General features: G+C 42.1%; 1 protein-coding gene across 8 annotated transcripts in view; it reads right to left on the reverse strand.

Annotated features, from left to right (window-relative positions):
- Positions 1-15,773, reverse strand: part of LOC109427728 (cAMP-specific 3',5'-cyclic phosphodiesterase) — a 248,743-nt gene that overhangs the window by 138,773 nt on the left and 94,197 nt on the right. Inside the window, exon 1 of one of the 8 annotated variants that reach the window (XM_062845672.1) lies at positions 7,313-7,723. The exons of 5 other annotated variants lie outside the window; for them this stretch is intronic. The gene's annotated coding sequence lies outside the window, so the exon portion shown is untranslated. Of the gene's footprint in view, positions 1-7,244; positions 7,724-15,773 lie in introns of those variants that run through there. 2 more of the 8 variants (XM_062845671.1, XM_062845670.1) reach the window with 2 other exon arrangements.

Here is a 15,773-nt window from a genome sequence, read left to right on the forward strand (position 1 = left end):
ATCCGAACCGTTGTACTGGCTTGTGAGGTTTGAGAACTTGATAACATTATACGTAATTATAAATAGAATTTGTATTTTCAGTTTGAACTTTACAATCATCACAACCCCTTTGTTTTGTGGATTGAATGCATTGATTAGGAATACATTTTCAGAGCAATTTATGTTTTCGGTAATTCCTCAAGGAATGTTCCCGGGCAATTTACTTGAAAATTGTTGTGCAATTTATTTTAAGTATGACTTCTTTTAAAAATCTCTGGCAATTTTTTTCGACAATTTCTTTAATAATTTATTTGGTAATATGTCTGGAATTTGATACTAAACACTTTTTACGCATTTTAAAAAAAAATCATCGTTAATTACTTTGGAAATTTCTTCGGAACTTTATTCCATTGGCAAATCTTTTGAAATGTTTTCTCGGAAGTTCCTTCGCCAATTTTTTAGTAGTCTTTCAAGCGATGTTTTGTTAATGTCAACAATTCTATTGATATTTGCTTTTACAAGTTTATCCCGTACATTCCTATGAGATTTCTCTAGTAATACCTTTTAGAATTTTTCTGGAAATTCCAACTACTCTCGAAATTCGTTCAGGAATTTCTCTAGATTTCTATAGGGATTCCTTCAGCTAGCCTTGAAGCTGGCCTTGAAGAAGGCCAAGAGGAGTTCCAGGTGTAATACCATGATTAATTTTCAGAGTAATCCATGCATTCATGGATGAGTCTTTAGAAAAATCCCTGGAAGAATCAAAGACATTTATAGAAGTATCCTAGGAAAATTGCCTAGAAGAATCCCGGCAAGAATTCCAGGACAAATCTCTAGAGGGATTCCTGCGGGTATCACAGAACAAAATTCTTGAGGAGACCTAGGAGGCGTTCCTGAAATATTAGAAGCAGCAGAAATCGCTTATGGAATCCTAGGAGGAGTTCCTGGATGAAAGTCAAGAGGAGTTCCTGGAGAAGTTTAACAAGAAATATTTGGAGAAATCCCAGTTTTTTTTAGGATTTCCAGGAGGACACACCGGAGGTACTTCTGCAAGACTCCTAGGAGATCCCAGCAAGTTTTTTGAAGCAATCCCTGGAGACATTATTAGAAGAATTCCTAGAAGAACTCTGGGAGGTATTACAGTAAGAATGACTGGAGGAGTCTTAGGAGGAATTGCTGGAAGAACCACAGCAGGAATAGCTTGAGAAATCCAGTTGAAATTCCTGGATGAAGGCCAATAGGAGTTCCTGTAGGAATCCCATGGGGAATTTATGAGAGAATCCGTGGACAAAATATCTTGGATAAAAATCGCAGGAAAAATCTCAGGAGGTATTCTTAGCAGGATTCTGGGATGTATCACTGAAGAAACCTCAGCTGAAATCCTCAAAATTCTAGAGAAACCCCATTAGGAATACCGGGGGAATCCAAAGAAAAAAATCTTGGAATACCTAGAGAAGTCCCTGCAAGAATCGGTAGAGGTATTTAGGAAGAATCTATACAGAAGGCCCTGAAGGAATCGCAGGAAGATTTTCTGAAAGAATCTCAGGAAGAATTCCAGCCATGATGGTAGGATAAATTCGTATAAAGAATTTCTGGAGGAATTACTGAAAGAATCACAGAAGGAGTGGCTTGAGGTATTCTTGGAGAAAGGCCAAAAAGAGTTTCTGCAGGATTTCTATGAGGATTTTCTGGCAGAATATTTGGATAAAATCTCTGGATGAATTCCTGGGTTACTGCTTGGAGAAATCCCTGGTGGAGCAACCAAAGGAATTTCTGCAAAAAAAAACAGGAAGATTGCCTGAAAAGATCTCAGAAAAAAGTCAGGAGAAAGCTCCAGAAGAATCCGTAGAATAATTTCTGAAGTACCACAGTTAGAATTTCTGGAGGAAGGATAGCTGGAAGACCCGCATGATATGCTTGAGCAGTCACAGCTGGAATATCTAGAGGAATTCCTAGAATTCTTGGAGCTATCATAGAAGTAATTTCTAGAGAAATCCTAGAATCATCAATGCCTGAGGTATCTTAAGAGAAGTTCCTCTAACAAATTCCTGGAGGAATACCTACAGTTCTCCTTGAATGAATCGGTAAAAGTATAGGTACTGGAGGAATCCCTGATGGAATCGCAGGAGGAATTTCTGGAGGAATCTCAGGAAGATTTCCCGAAAGTATTGCAGCAAGTAAGTATGCTAGGAGAAACCCCTAGAAGTATTTCTGAAGGAGTCCTAATGAGAATTGCTTGAAGAATTCCAGCTTAAATTCATGAAAGAAGGTCAATAGAAGTTCTTGGGGAAATCCCCTGTAGAATTTCTGGAAGAACCTCTGTAGAAAGTCCTGGATATGTCCTTGAAGAAATGTATGGAAGAATCAATAAAGGGATTTTATATAAAAATCTCAGGGAGATCTTCCGGAAGAACTTACCTAGTACACGGTGTTCAATAAGTTCGGATACACCATATAACATGAATTAATTTCACATCTGTAATTCAGATTTTCAAAGTAAATGTTGTTGGCACAGCCCCGTACCACCTTTCGACAGCGCAACCATTGCGCAACATGCGGTCCATGCCGGACGAGACCACCTCGGTGATGGATCAACCATGAACAAAGCATAGATGTCAGAAGGTATGTTTGGTGTGAGAGAGAGATGGTATATTTTTGCCAGTAAACAGTACATAAAAATACAGGAAGAAAAATTAGGAAATGGTCAACATAAACTTAGATCGAAAGCAATGAAATTTGAGGTCGTTGAAGTTAATTAAAAGTTGAAGTGAAATTAGCATTTAAATAGTAGTTTGCGTGCTATTAAGGTGTAATCGCGGTTTTAAAGTACATCCGAGGTAAGGAAAACTTGCTACACACAAATATGTGAATTCTAGAGTGTTCTATTTTGGTAATTCAGGACTCGTGAAAGCGCCCGATCGTGAGCCGCCATACCTGTGGAAAAAGCAGGATATTACCGAAAAACTATGAAATGTAAGTAATTAATAGAAATAACTGAGAAGAATACTTGTAAATACGTAAATTTGTTTATTCTCTTTGATTGTTTTAATTCAATAAATATAGTTTCAAGCTGTTGCAAAGTAAATTGCCTGCTTTGAGAATTGGTTTTCATTAGGGTGGTCCATAAAGGAACAAATGTATTTATTGAAAGGTCATATAACACTGATCATTTGAATAAAGTATTTTTCTACTTTTTTTTTATAAGCCTTAGATGTATCTAAAGTTTGTTAGCTCCGGCACGCTGGAATAATTTTCGATAAGTTGCTCAAGCTACAGAAGTCTAAAACGTTAACTTTTGAGTTTACATCTCACTATACTAAATTAGAATAAATAAATTAATAGACAAAAGCTTTACACTGCTATTTCAGTGATGCTATGGTGATAAATTTGCAAGTTTAGTCAAAATGTGCTTAAATCTATGAAAAAGGCATAAATACATTATATAAAGCCAATTTTGGTTGAAATTTGCCACAATAGGGATATAATTAAGTTTTGGAAAAGATAATGATGGATTAAACTGAGATATTACGCAACCTTGCTTTTTGACAAAACAAAAATCATTTAAACAGGTTCAGCGGCAATTTTAGCAATTTTGAAGATGAAAATAAAATGAGTCCGTACTTCACCTAATCTGAATGTTATAGATTATTTCGTATGGCCATAGATGCTACCACTAATGCTGAGGACAGCAACCTAATTTGATTTAACTTAACACCATTACTCAATAAAAACTAGACGAAATACCAATTACAGACGTTGGTGCCTTCTGAAAGGATCTTAAGACACATTTGCAATTATTACAAAAGGATAAAGGACAGTTTGTTTCAAAACATATACTGTGTTTGATCAGTATTATGTGAGCTTTCAATTAATACATTCACTTTGCAAATCTGAATTACAGATGGGAAATAAATTCAATTTTACTGTGTATCCGAACTTATTGAACACCGTGTAGAATTCCAGAAGGTATCAAAGTGATAATTTTTAGAGAAGAAGAGAAATCGCTGGAAGAATCGCGGCAGGAGTTGCTTGAGAAATCCTAGTCATAATTCCCGGATGAAGGCCAATATAAGTGCCTGGAGGAATTCCATGAGAAATTTTTGAAAGAATCTCTGAATGAAATCTCTGAAGGAATTCCTGGAAGAATCACCGGAGGAGCTTCTGAAAGGATCCCAGGAAGATTTCTTGCATAATTCCACCAGAAATTCCTGAAGAAATCCTAAAAGAAATTTTTAGAGGAACCCTTAGAAGAATTCCGAGAAAAATCATAGTAAGAATTTCCAAAGAAATCCTAGCAGAATTTACTGGATCAATCTCTGCAGAAATTTCTAGTATGTACAACCCCATCAGGACTGCCTGGAGTATCCTAAGGCAAGTTTATTGAAGAAATATCGGGAGGAATCCATAAAGAAAGGCTAGAGAAATCACTGTACGAATAGATAGAGGTATTTCTGGAGGAATCTGTGGAGACAACAGACTTGATTGTTCTTACCAATATTTAAAACGCCAAAACGTACAACAGTTATATAAGTAATTCCGGGTGTGCTTAAGTTTTGTTGAAATGTGCCATTAATAAATATTGGAATTATTGTGTAAAGTTTTAACTTTTTGGTGACTGTGAAGGAAAAATTCTAGGGGGTGCCACATTTGTTCTAGGGGGTGCCAGGCACCCCTGGAACCCCCCCTAGCTACGCCAATGTGTAGGTATTTTCTTTGACCACAGTTATTGAGAATTGCATTCGCTCAAAGGCATTTTTGCTACCGACTAACCCACATGTGCTTAAGGACAAACGTCTTGGAATCCCGCTTCAACAGTACATCAGAACTTCAGATGCACAAAACTCAAGAAGCAAGATTCAAACAACAGTGCATTTTATTATTCTGTTCTTGCTCACTTCTAATAAGCTTAAAATAAAAAGATCAGGTACCTACGCTGGTTTTGTTTACGAAGAGTTTTGTGCGCTCGAAATCGTGAGTAGGTGCCAAAGTCGGCCATTGTGGCGGCCATTTTGGAATTCTAACAAGTCTGTCCTTAATTAGTTTATACAACTCCACGAGGCCCGTGACGTAGTGGCTACACGTTTGCTTCATAAGAAGATGGTCATGGGTTCAATCTAAGCCCCGGCACTTTCGTCAGTTGCTCTTTCCCCCTGAGAGCAACTGACACTGCCCTCTTCTGAGCCCGGATACTTGGACATCGGCGAACGGCAACCCATAATGGACCCCCAATCGGACTGGAAACAGGAACAACCAACAGCCACACATCAACATCCTCGTGCTGATCATTCTACCATGATAGGGTAGAAAGCGAAAGCAGCGCAACGGCACCCATTTCGATGTAGTACACAGGGAAAAATTTCTACTCAATGGCTGAGTTGGCCTTACTCAGAAATCTAAAAATCCTTTGTTTTCTTACTCACTTTCCGTTAAAAGTGGGACAACCCATTGCCAATGGGTTGTCCCACTTTTAGCCGAAACTGAGTAAGAAAACAAAGGATTTTTCGATTTCTGAGTAAGGCCAACTCAGTCATTGAGTAGAAATTTTTCTCGGTGTACAATTAGAATAGAATACATGTAGGCGCTGTACAAAGTTTATGTACAGCTTCCAATTGGAATCGCTCACGCAGTGCCCTAGTGGACAATAGAGCTGTAAATTAGGTTAAGTGATTGAAGAATAAAAAAAGACACTTTAAGAAAAAAAAAGTGACTACATTTAGCCATATAAGTGTCATAATACACACAAACGCAATACTTGCGTGTAACTGAGCAAAGGGGCTTGGTATTGGGTCTTCTTCCCATCTAAACATCAAACGCCGAATAAAGGTACACAATATAATATTCAGCTTCTACACCCTGCAATGAGGCAGCAGGGATTATCATCCCGGGGCCTGCGGAACCCCCCCCCCCCCCCCACCGCTTGCGAGTCAGCCGTGTCGTCAGTGGCTAAGAATAGGACTACTAATCCCAATTTAAGGTGTCCAGCAACCCGTGCCCAGGGGGTAAAAAATATACTCGATCGTTAACGGAGTCTGTGGGGTATCTGGGCACCCCCACAGTATTTCGTCCCTTACCGCGTTGATGCAGGACTCTGGCGTGGCGGACCTCGTTTCCCGTGCAGCTCGTGGGATAGATCATGAAAAACAATTTAAACAAAAACCAAAATCAAACAGGAGGAAGTGGTAGTGGCGAGGCTAACCCCTTCGTAAGAAGTGGGTTAACGAGGTCTCCGTTAAGGAGAAGCGAGGAGGTACGAGTGGGGGGCTCCAGCGTACGAGCTCCGATCTGTTTCCTGCCAAGCCAGCCGGTGGAGATACTGGACAAAGCGTAGTTGATGAGGGTTGAAGAGGAGGAGGAAGAGTCTCTCAGGGATCAAGTCTTCCCAGGGAAGTCTCCTCAGTATGCTCTAACTATAAAGTTGTTAGAGTCTACATGTCACCGTTATTATTATCGCTCAGCATTCTACTTGAGTAACAACTTTATTTTTAGCTCTAGATTTAGGACCTGGATTCACTTTCCTTTCGAAAGGATGAACTTTATGAAATAGTCATGAGTGGGATTCGATTCCGGTCACTTGCTTTAACCATCACACCAGGTCTGCTCCAGAATCTTATTCTGGAAATACATAGATACAAAGCAAAAGTCATAATTTGGAAAGTGATCGCAGTGCACCTTCCATCTATAATAGTATATACAAGCAACCTACAATAGTACAACAAAGCTTCCAGAATTATAGCCAGGAATTGACGCAACATATCACCATGGCAGAATGTATAACCTTGTAGGCTCACACAAGTACTGTGGTTGATGACAAACCGACAAATGATGTGCCCGATCAACAAAGAATGCATCCTTGTACAATCCCAGAAAACACACAAATGAAGATTCAACGGAAATGAAACAATGTGATTCTCAAAATTAAGATAGTTCCAATGAATAACACATTGCAAAACGCTGTCCGAATATACCAACGATGATGGCAGTAATTTGAACATATGCCACCACGAGGAAAGTGTTAACGATTTTGTTTAGTAACTTGTCCTCAAATATAGATTCCAGATAACATATCGGCGCAGCTTTGGATGGATTGATTCTCCGCAGCAGCTTGTCGTGTGTGGAACCGCAAAAACAGTGACACTTTTATGATTTTATTATGTGGATTCCAACCGATGTAAGTAGTGATTAGAGGCGTTTCTGCGCGCAATGTTGATACAACATATTTACAGTTGATATCGTCACCAGTGACCTTCCGCAATAACAGTAGGTACCGTTCTATTTATGTGCGATTCCCCTTGTTTATTATCAAACAGCAGTTGAACCGTATAATTACACAAACACTATCATTGCTCTGCTGTCGTTCTCTGTTGCCCACCACTTGACAGAGATCTCGGCTTTTCATTCATCCATAATGCACACCACCGACGACGACGATGACGATGACAACGACGACGACGGGCGCGCGCGCGGGTTCATTAAGTGCATTAATTTGGTATTGATTTCAGATCGAATTGAAACGACAAAAAGACAAAACAAAATCCAATCGCCGATTTCAGACGCGCGCGTGCTATGTACCTCTCTCTACCTACAACACGCGTTATTGTTCGCGTACGTCGTCGAAAGGCAAAACCCGAACTAATGCCTTGCGCCAATCCAATCGCACCACCATACCACCGGGCGGGGAGATATCGCTAGCGCGATTCCCCAAACGCCGAACCCACAAGTCACAAATGTGTCGCACTGATTACCACCGTGCTTGGGCTACCAGATTGTGGGTGGGAGTGGGGGCTAAATGCACCTTCCTATCGGTTGGTATCGCAAGATCGAGTTAGTGTTTTTACTATATTTTAAAGATTCTCTAGGCGAACACAGACGCTTAAACCTAGCAGTTTAGCACTGCATTCGGAACAACTGACGCTGCAGAACCCATTGCTTCCGGAAGGATAAGCCTAATGCCCAAGGTAACCTTGACAGACTCTGCGAGCCAGACATAAAAATACAAACAACGAAAAGTTAACTAGAGAGCATTACCGGATTGGCGGATGAACTCAGAGACGAAAAAGATATTGCGATTGGGAGCTTGCTTGGAAGTACGTTGAACTGTCTATCTCGCAAATTCATCGGGAGCACCCGCACCTAGGTTCTTAGATCCGCCACTCGCCGAGGTGTTCAGAAGGACCACTGGTGTCCTGGATGGTATCAATGGGTGCGATTGTTTAGATAGAGATTCCCGTCAATACGAATCCCTGGGCGATGCCTACAGGATAGTCATGGCCAAGACGACAGGCTCAACGGCGCCCCCCGTAGCGCTCTCGCATAATGCTGCAGAGCATCGAGGAAACACTGTACCTGCGTCACGAGACGCGGCCATGGGCTCCCGTTCTATACGGTCTAGCCGATCATAGACAGGTTGTGCCGGTGACAAACGAGCGAAATTGCGTAGGGTGAACAAGGCACCGAACCTAGATGGTATTTTGGCCATACTCATGAGCATGTTCATAATGGCTATTCAGAAATTCCTGGACACTTCCCGAATACGGGAAACCACTTGGCGACCCTTCGCCGTACAGATCAATCTGTATACTGAATATTATCTGGTCTGGAAGCAGTCGGACCTATACCGAGAGGTTAGATGACTCCTGACTTCGGACAACCAGTTAAGCTTCCGAAAAGCACGTCGACGGTCTATCAGATCTATTACCAAAACGACGAGATAGCGCTCCAGAGAACCGAAAGGAAATCCACTGCGCGTTTATCACGCTAGATGTGAAGATTGCGATCAGTTCAACAGAGTTTGCTGGACCGATATCAAGAGCGCATTCCCGGAAAGTCTTTGCGGAATATAGTTCCGGAACATGGTGCTTCCCCACGAAAGCGAGGAAAGAGAAGAGCAAGGCCATATAACCGCAGGGATCAGCCCTCGGCCCGGTACTATGGGACGCGGCGACATATTACGGCTCACACTACCACTAGGGGTAGAGCTAGTCGGCTTTGCTGATGAAATTTCACTCGTGGTAAATAATGAGTCGATCGATACCGGCTGTTGAGTTGACCACGGCGCAATCGATTGGTATAGTGGAGGATATGATGAGGTTGAGACAACTTGAATTCGCCCGCCAGAATGCGAAAGACCGAACAACAGGCGTCGGTAACCATAGGTGGACCCTTTAGGAGTTGGAGGAGCGCGCTTTGAAAAAGCAGAATGTCATGATCGATGACAAGGCGAACCTCGGCAACCACTTCGAGTATGCCTGCAAGAGGGCTAATACGACGTATACGGCGTTGTTGAGGATAATGTCGACTAGCTTGGTGTTATATACGAGCAAGCGTAGACTGCTCGAGATCATCGCGGTATCCATACTACGACATAAAGGGTGATACGGTCAAAATTTGGTCACACAATTTGTTACATAACTTGAGACTGCGTACACCAAAACAGCTGATTTTTTGACCAGTAATGGTACATTATATGTAGCTTATACCATAAAATTTTCATCAAAATCGGTTTAGTATTTGCGGAGATATTGTGAATCCTGAAAACTGCAATTTTAAAATTTTGTACAAAGAGGATTAAAAAATAAGAACACATTTTTACTCTTTTTTTTATAGAACCAGAAATACTGAACCAATTTCAATGAAAATTTTTCTGTGTGTAAAGTATACATATCAAAATGTTGTGTAAAAATTTCATTCAATTTGATCTAGCCGTTACAAAGTTATATTTGTTTAGGTGGTCAAATTTTGTCAAATTTTTTCAAGTCAAGTCAAATTTTGGTCACACAATTTTTTTCATAACTTTAGATTGCGTACACCAAAACAGCTGATTTTTGGATCAGTAATGGTACATTATATGTAGCTTGTACCATAAAATTTTCATCAAATTCGGTCTAGTATTTGCGGAGATATTGTTGAACCCTGAGATCCGCAATTTTAAAATTTTGTGCAAAGAGGATTCACACATTTTTACTGTTTTATTTATAGAGCCAGAGATACTTAACCGATTTCAATGAAAATTTTTCTGTATGCGAAGTATGCAAATCAAAATGTTGTGTAAAAATTTCATTCAATTTGATCCAGCCGTTACAAAGTTATATTTGCTTAAGTGGCACCCGGTCAGTTTTTTTCATATTCAAACTTCTACAACTTTGAAAGTATTCATACAAAATGGCTCAAAATTTTACTAAGAACGTATTTGCATAATAGTACTATACTGTAAAATTTTGATAAAAATCGGAGCAGTATTGGTAGTTCTATAATCAAAATTGTGCTTTATTGACCTTAAATTTCCGAAATTTACTATGGAGCGCCTTTGTACAAAATTTTAAAAAGGTAGGTCGATGGTTTTGTCTATATATCAACCAATACTCAATCGATTTTGATGAAAATTTTATGGTATAAGCTACATATAATGTAGCATTACTGGTCCAAAAATCAGCTGTTTTGGTGTACGCAGTCTAAAGTTATGAATAAAAATGTGTGACCAAATGTTGACCGTATCACCCTTTAGAACTGCGTTAACCGAAATAGAGAGTGACTTGAGATCATCAAGAGTTTGATGTGCCTGAGGGTAGCCAGCGCGGTATGTGTGCTAGCGAGCACGATGACCATAGCGCTAGTCGTAGCGGAGGACAACAAGTGATTTGCGCTCGGTGGCGTTAGAGATGCTGGGTGGACCGCCTGAACGACTTAATGATGAGATGGCAGAGAGCGTAGGACTGCTCTAGATGGACACATTAGCTCATACCAAACGTGTGCATGTGGACGAGCAGGCCCATGGTACGATGAATTTTCACCTGTCCAAGCTTTGGTCGAGCCATGTCATGGATGATAGGTAGTATTTGCATAGTTTCAGTGATGCAGAATTTCCGGCATGTCCTGAGTTCCCAAATTGTAACGCGCGATACCATATCTTCCGGGATCTTTCGAATTGTGCTTGAGTTGCAGAAACAATGGCGGGTTGATTAACCGCAAGTTGAGATACTAGAAGAAAGAGATAAGCTGTTGTATCCACAAGAAAGGTAAGAAGTTGGAAACGCGCTTACAAACAGCTGTCCCAGTCTTCCAGTATTTAATACCGTGAATACGAGGTCCCAAAGCATCACCTAATCATTGACTGAATCCGTTTGTCCTCAGACAAGAAATAAAAATTAATAAAATCGTCAACAGTTCCTATCTCTCATCAAATTTTGACTACAAACTCGCACAATATTCATGTTTTAAAACTATACGGGATTAACATTTTCTTGGGCTTCTGGACGGAGTAAGGCCTAAGGTTCACTAGGTCAAGTCGGGCGAAAATAAGGCCAAGTACGATTTACACCACCATAACTTTCTTCTCAATGAGAGTCTACACATTCCGTTGCCTAATGATAGTTGAAGTTGCTATAGGGTCGATTTTGAGATTCTTCGATGGGTCTCCTTTGAGTTCTTGGGATATTGAACATTTCGGAACCATCCAAGTCTACATTTGCGTTACCTGTTTTCAAATGGCATAAAGCTCGAGATAAGATTCGCTTATTGACCACATAGGTCATCTTTAGAACATGTGCTGTCAATGTACTACTGTTTCATTCATTCATTTATTTAGTTAACATCAAATTCATGATAATACTGAATCAACAATTTGCCGCCATAATACTCGATTTGCAGCAGCAGCTCTCCAACATCGGTCACGCCCAACACTCGCCAGATCACGCTCCACCTGGTCCGCTCATCGTGCTCTCTGCGCTCCACGCCTTCTTGTACCAACCGGATGGTTAGCAAACACTAACTTTGCAGGCTTGTTGCTCGGCATTCTTGCAACATGCCCTGCCCATCGTATCCTTCCGGCTTTGGCCACTTTCTGGATGCTGGGTTCGCCGTAAAGTGCAGCGAGCTCGTGGTTCATCCTTCTCCGCCACACACCGTTCTCCTGCACGCCGCCGAAGATCGTCCTTTGCACGCGTCGCTCGAAAACTCCGAGTGCTTGCAGGTCTTCCTCGAGCATCGTCCATGTCCCGTGTCCGTAGAGAACCACCGGTCTTATTAACGTCTTGTACATGGTACATTTGGTACGGGGGTGAATCTTTTTTGACCGCAGTTTCTTCTGGAGCCCATAGTAGGCACGACTTCCACTGATGATGCGCCTTCGTATTTCACGGCTCACGTTATTGTCAGCCGTTAGTAAGGAACCGAAGTAGACGAATTCTTCTACCACCTCGAGAGTATTCATGTCTATCGTAACATTGCTGCCAAGGCTTGTCCTGTCTCGCTCAGTCCCACCTACCAGCATGTACTTTGTCTTAACCGCATTCACCACCAGTCCGACCTTTGCTGCTTCGCGTTTCAGGCGGGTGTACAGTTCTGCCACCGTTCAAAATGTTCCAGCAATAATATCCATGTCATCCGCAAAACAGACAAATTGGCCGGATTTCGTGAAGATCTACCCCGGCTGTTGAGCCTGGCTCGTCGCATAACACCTTCCAGGGCAATGTTGAATAGTAGGCAAGAAAGTCCATATCCTTGTCGTAGTCCCCGTCGAAATTCGAATCAACTGGATAGTTCACCCGAAATCCTTACGCTGTTCTGCACACCGTCCATCGTTGCTCTTATCAGTCTGGTGAGCTTCCCGGGAAAGCTATTCTCGTCCATGATTTTCAATAGCTCTGTGCGGTCAATGCTGCCGTATGCCGCTTTGAAGTCGATGAACAGGTGGTATTCACGGCATTTCTGGAGGATTTGCCGTACGGTGATGATCTGGTCCGTTGTCGATCGGCCGTCGATGAAACCGGCTTGGTAACTTCCCACGAACTCATTTACTTTAGGTGAAAGACGACGGAAGATGATCTGGGATAGCACTTTGTAGGCGGCATTCAAAATGGTGATCGCTCGAAAGTTCTCACACATTAACTTGCCGCCTTTCTTGTAGATGGGAGAGATTATCCCTTCCTTCCACTCCTCCGGTAGCTGTTCGTTTTCCCAGATCTTGACAACTAACTGGTACAGACAAATGGCCAACTTTTCCGGGCCCATCTGGATGAGTTCTGCGGCGATACTGTCCTTACCAACCGCTTTGTTGTTTTTGAGCTGGTGGATGGCATCCTTAACTTCCCGCAGCTTGGAGTTGGTTCGTTCCCGTCCTCTGCTGCACCAACATAGTCATTCCCTCCGCTGCCTTGGTCCTCCGTGCCTACGCTCTCTTCGCCATTCAGGTGCTCCTCGAAGTGCTGCTTCCACCTTTCGATCACCTCACGTTTGCCCATCAGTCCTTATTCCTGCAGATTTCGGCTGGCGACACGTAGCCTTTGCGGGATGCGTTGAGCTTCTGATAGAACTTACGTGTTTCTTGTGAACGGCACACGCTATGTCCAAAGGGAAGTATTATGAAAAGTGAATGTACCTCAAGGTTTATTCGCTAGAACCGTATTTTTGGACCTCTAGATTCAGAATATGTGCGATTTAAAATAATCCATCTTGGGTTTTTTCCCATACATTTTTGTATGGGATGAAATCAACCTTAAAATGACTTGCTTCGCTATTTGTATGGGGATCGGAGAAGTGCCGTCCATCAATCAGAACGTGGTCGATTTGCGATTCCGTTTGTTGTGGTGATCTCTAGGTGTAACGATACGGGAGGCTGTGCTGGAAGAAGGTTTACGAATGGCCATGTTCTTGGAGGCGGCGAAGTCGATGAGGCGTAGGCCATTTTTGTTCGTCAGCTGGTGGGCGCTGAACTTTCCAATCGTCGATCTGAATTCCTCCTCCTGGCCTACCTGAGAGTTTAGATCCCCTATGATGATCTTGACGTCGTGGTTTGGGCAGCGGTCGTACTCGCGTTCGAGCTGCGCGTAAAATGCGTCTTTGTCATCATCAGTGCTTCCGGAGTGAGGGCTGTGTACGTTTATTATGCTAATGTTGAAGAATCGGCCCTTGATCCTCAACCTGCACATTCTTTCGTCGATCGATCACGCGCCTCTGCATGTCGCCCATCACTATAAAAGCTGTTCCCAGCTCACGTGTGTTGCCGCAACTCTGGTAGATGGTATGATTACCTCTAAACGTTCGCACCATAGATCCCGGCTAACACACCTCCTGCAGCGCTACGATTCCGAACCCGCGGTCCTTCAGTATATCGGCGAGTATGCGGGTGCTCCCGATGAAGTTGAGAGATCTGCAGTTCCACGTACCGAGCTTCCAATCGCAAGTCCCTTTTCGTCGCTGTGGTCGTCGCCATTGGTATCGGTTCGCAATCTTCTCTTGTTGATTTTCCGGTGCTAGTCTTTTTACGGCTGGCTCGCAGGGCCTGACAGCAACCTACTAACCCTGGGAGCTGGGATTACCTTACCGGAAGCTACAGGTTCTGCATTGGCATTTCCTCCAACTACAGTGCTAAATAGCTAGGCTCAAGCGCCAGTCTTCGCCGGGGGTGGTGTTTTTAATGGGTGCCCAGGAGATAATATTTTACCTGAGCTTCCACCCCCTACTACTGTTTATATTTTCGGAATCTCTGAATCTTCTGAATGTTCGAATCCGTCCTTACAAAACATGATTACTTGAAAAATCTGAATAATGTTTGTTATGTCAACGAACTGCAGAAAATTTGGACGATCTGATTGAAGTCATCAACTCGAGAAATTTACTAACTCCTGTTCGATGTAGTTTTGTTTTCTGGAGCTATCCGTTGTTTTCCGCGTGCAAATAGCTCTAATTGAAGTCCATCTACGGTTCTCTGAAGTCGAGGCATGACTTCGCTTAGGTCGTCAAATTTTCCTAGGAATAGTTGTGAGAGGCCTTCTCATTGACACTTGCTATAATATGAGTTTATGTAGTGCACAGAGGTTTCACATATATAAAAAATATGAATACAGTTCATCAACAGTTTCATGAACTCAAGGCCTGACTTGAACCAGGCCATCCCGGGTACTCAGGAATCTATTCAAAGAATTTACTTACTCCTGTTCTGTGTATTATTGGTTTCAGGAGCTAGCAGTTGTTTTCCGTGTGCAAATAGCTCGCATTGCAGTCAATCTGCGATTCTCTAAAGTCATGGAATGACTTCAATCAGATCGTCCAAATTTTCTGCAAACGGGTTAGAGATGGTGTAAAACAATGTCAATCACAGTTATAGAATGTCATGGATAAGAACGGCTTTCCCAGGCAGTTTAACAGGTTGATCAAGCAATGATGAAGATTATTCAAATTTTCGTAAATACTTCAGATCATATTCGAATCTTACAGAGGAATACTACAAAGATATTAACTCTTCATCATACTGTCACGTCAACCTGCAATCCAATGTGCCATGCTCAAAAGTCGAGTTACGATTTTTCCAAAATCCGGTAAATTTGTCTGCTTTGAGGCTGACATGGACACACCCAGGAGGTACGAGAAGATTAGGAGCGTAGCGGCACGGCACGGGAAGACGAGGAATAAAGCGACATGGTACGTGTTTTAGGAAGAGAAAGAAAATAATTAGGCAACTGTGGCATGCCACCAAGGTTTTCAAGTGAACCAAATATGGACATTTCAAGGCGTTCCAAAATGATCCCATACACGTTCACAGGTTTTCTTGTGAGCTTCAAAGATGTTTCAGGTCGTTTGAATAGGTATAACAGGATTTTTATGTTACTTCAGTGTTTCAAAGCGTTTCATGGGGTTCAGAGGAGTTCCCCGGGAGTTTTATGGGGCAACAGGTACTCAAGTGAGCTTCCAAGGAGTTTCAGGAATACTTCAAGGTGTGTCAAGGCGTTTCAAGGTGTTTCAGGTGGTATCAGAGGGTTAGAATGCTTAAAAGGTTTTTAAATGAGCTTCAACAGTATTTC

Source organism: Aedes albopictus, chromosome 1, assembly GCF_035046485.1.
Source record: "Aedes albopictus strain Foshan chromosome 1, AalbF5, whole genome shotgun sequence".
Taxonomy (NCBI): domain Eukaryota; kingdom Metazoa; phylum Arthropoda; class Insecta; order Diptera; family Culicidae; genus Aedes; species Aedes albopictus.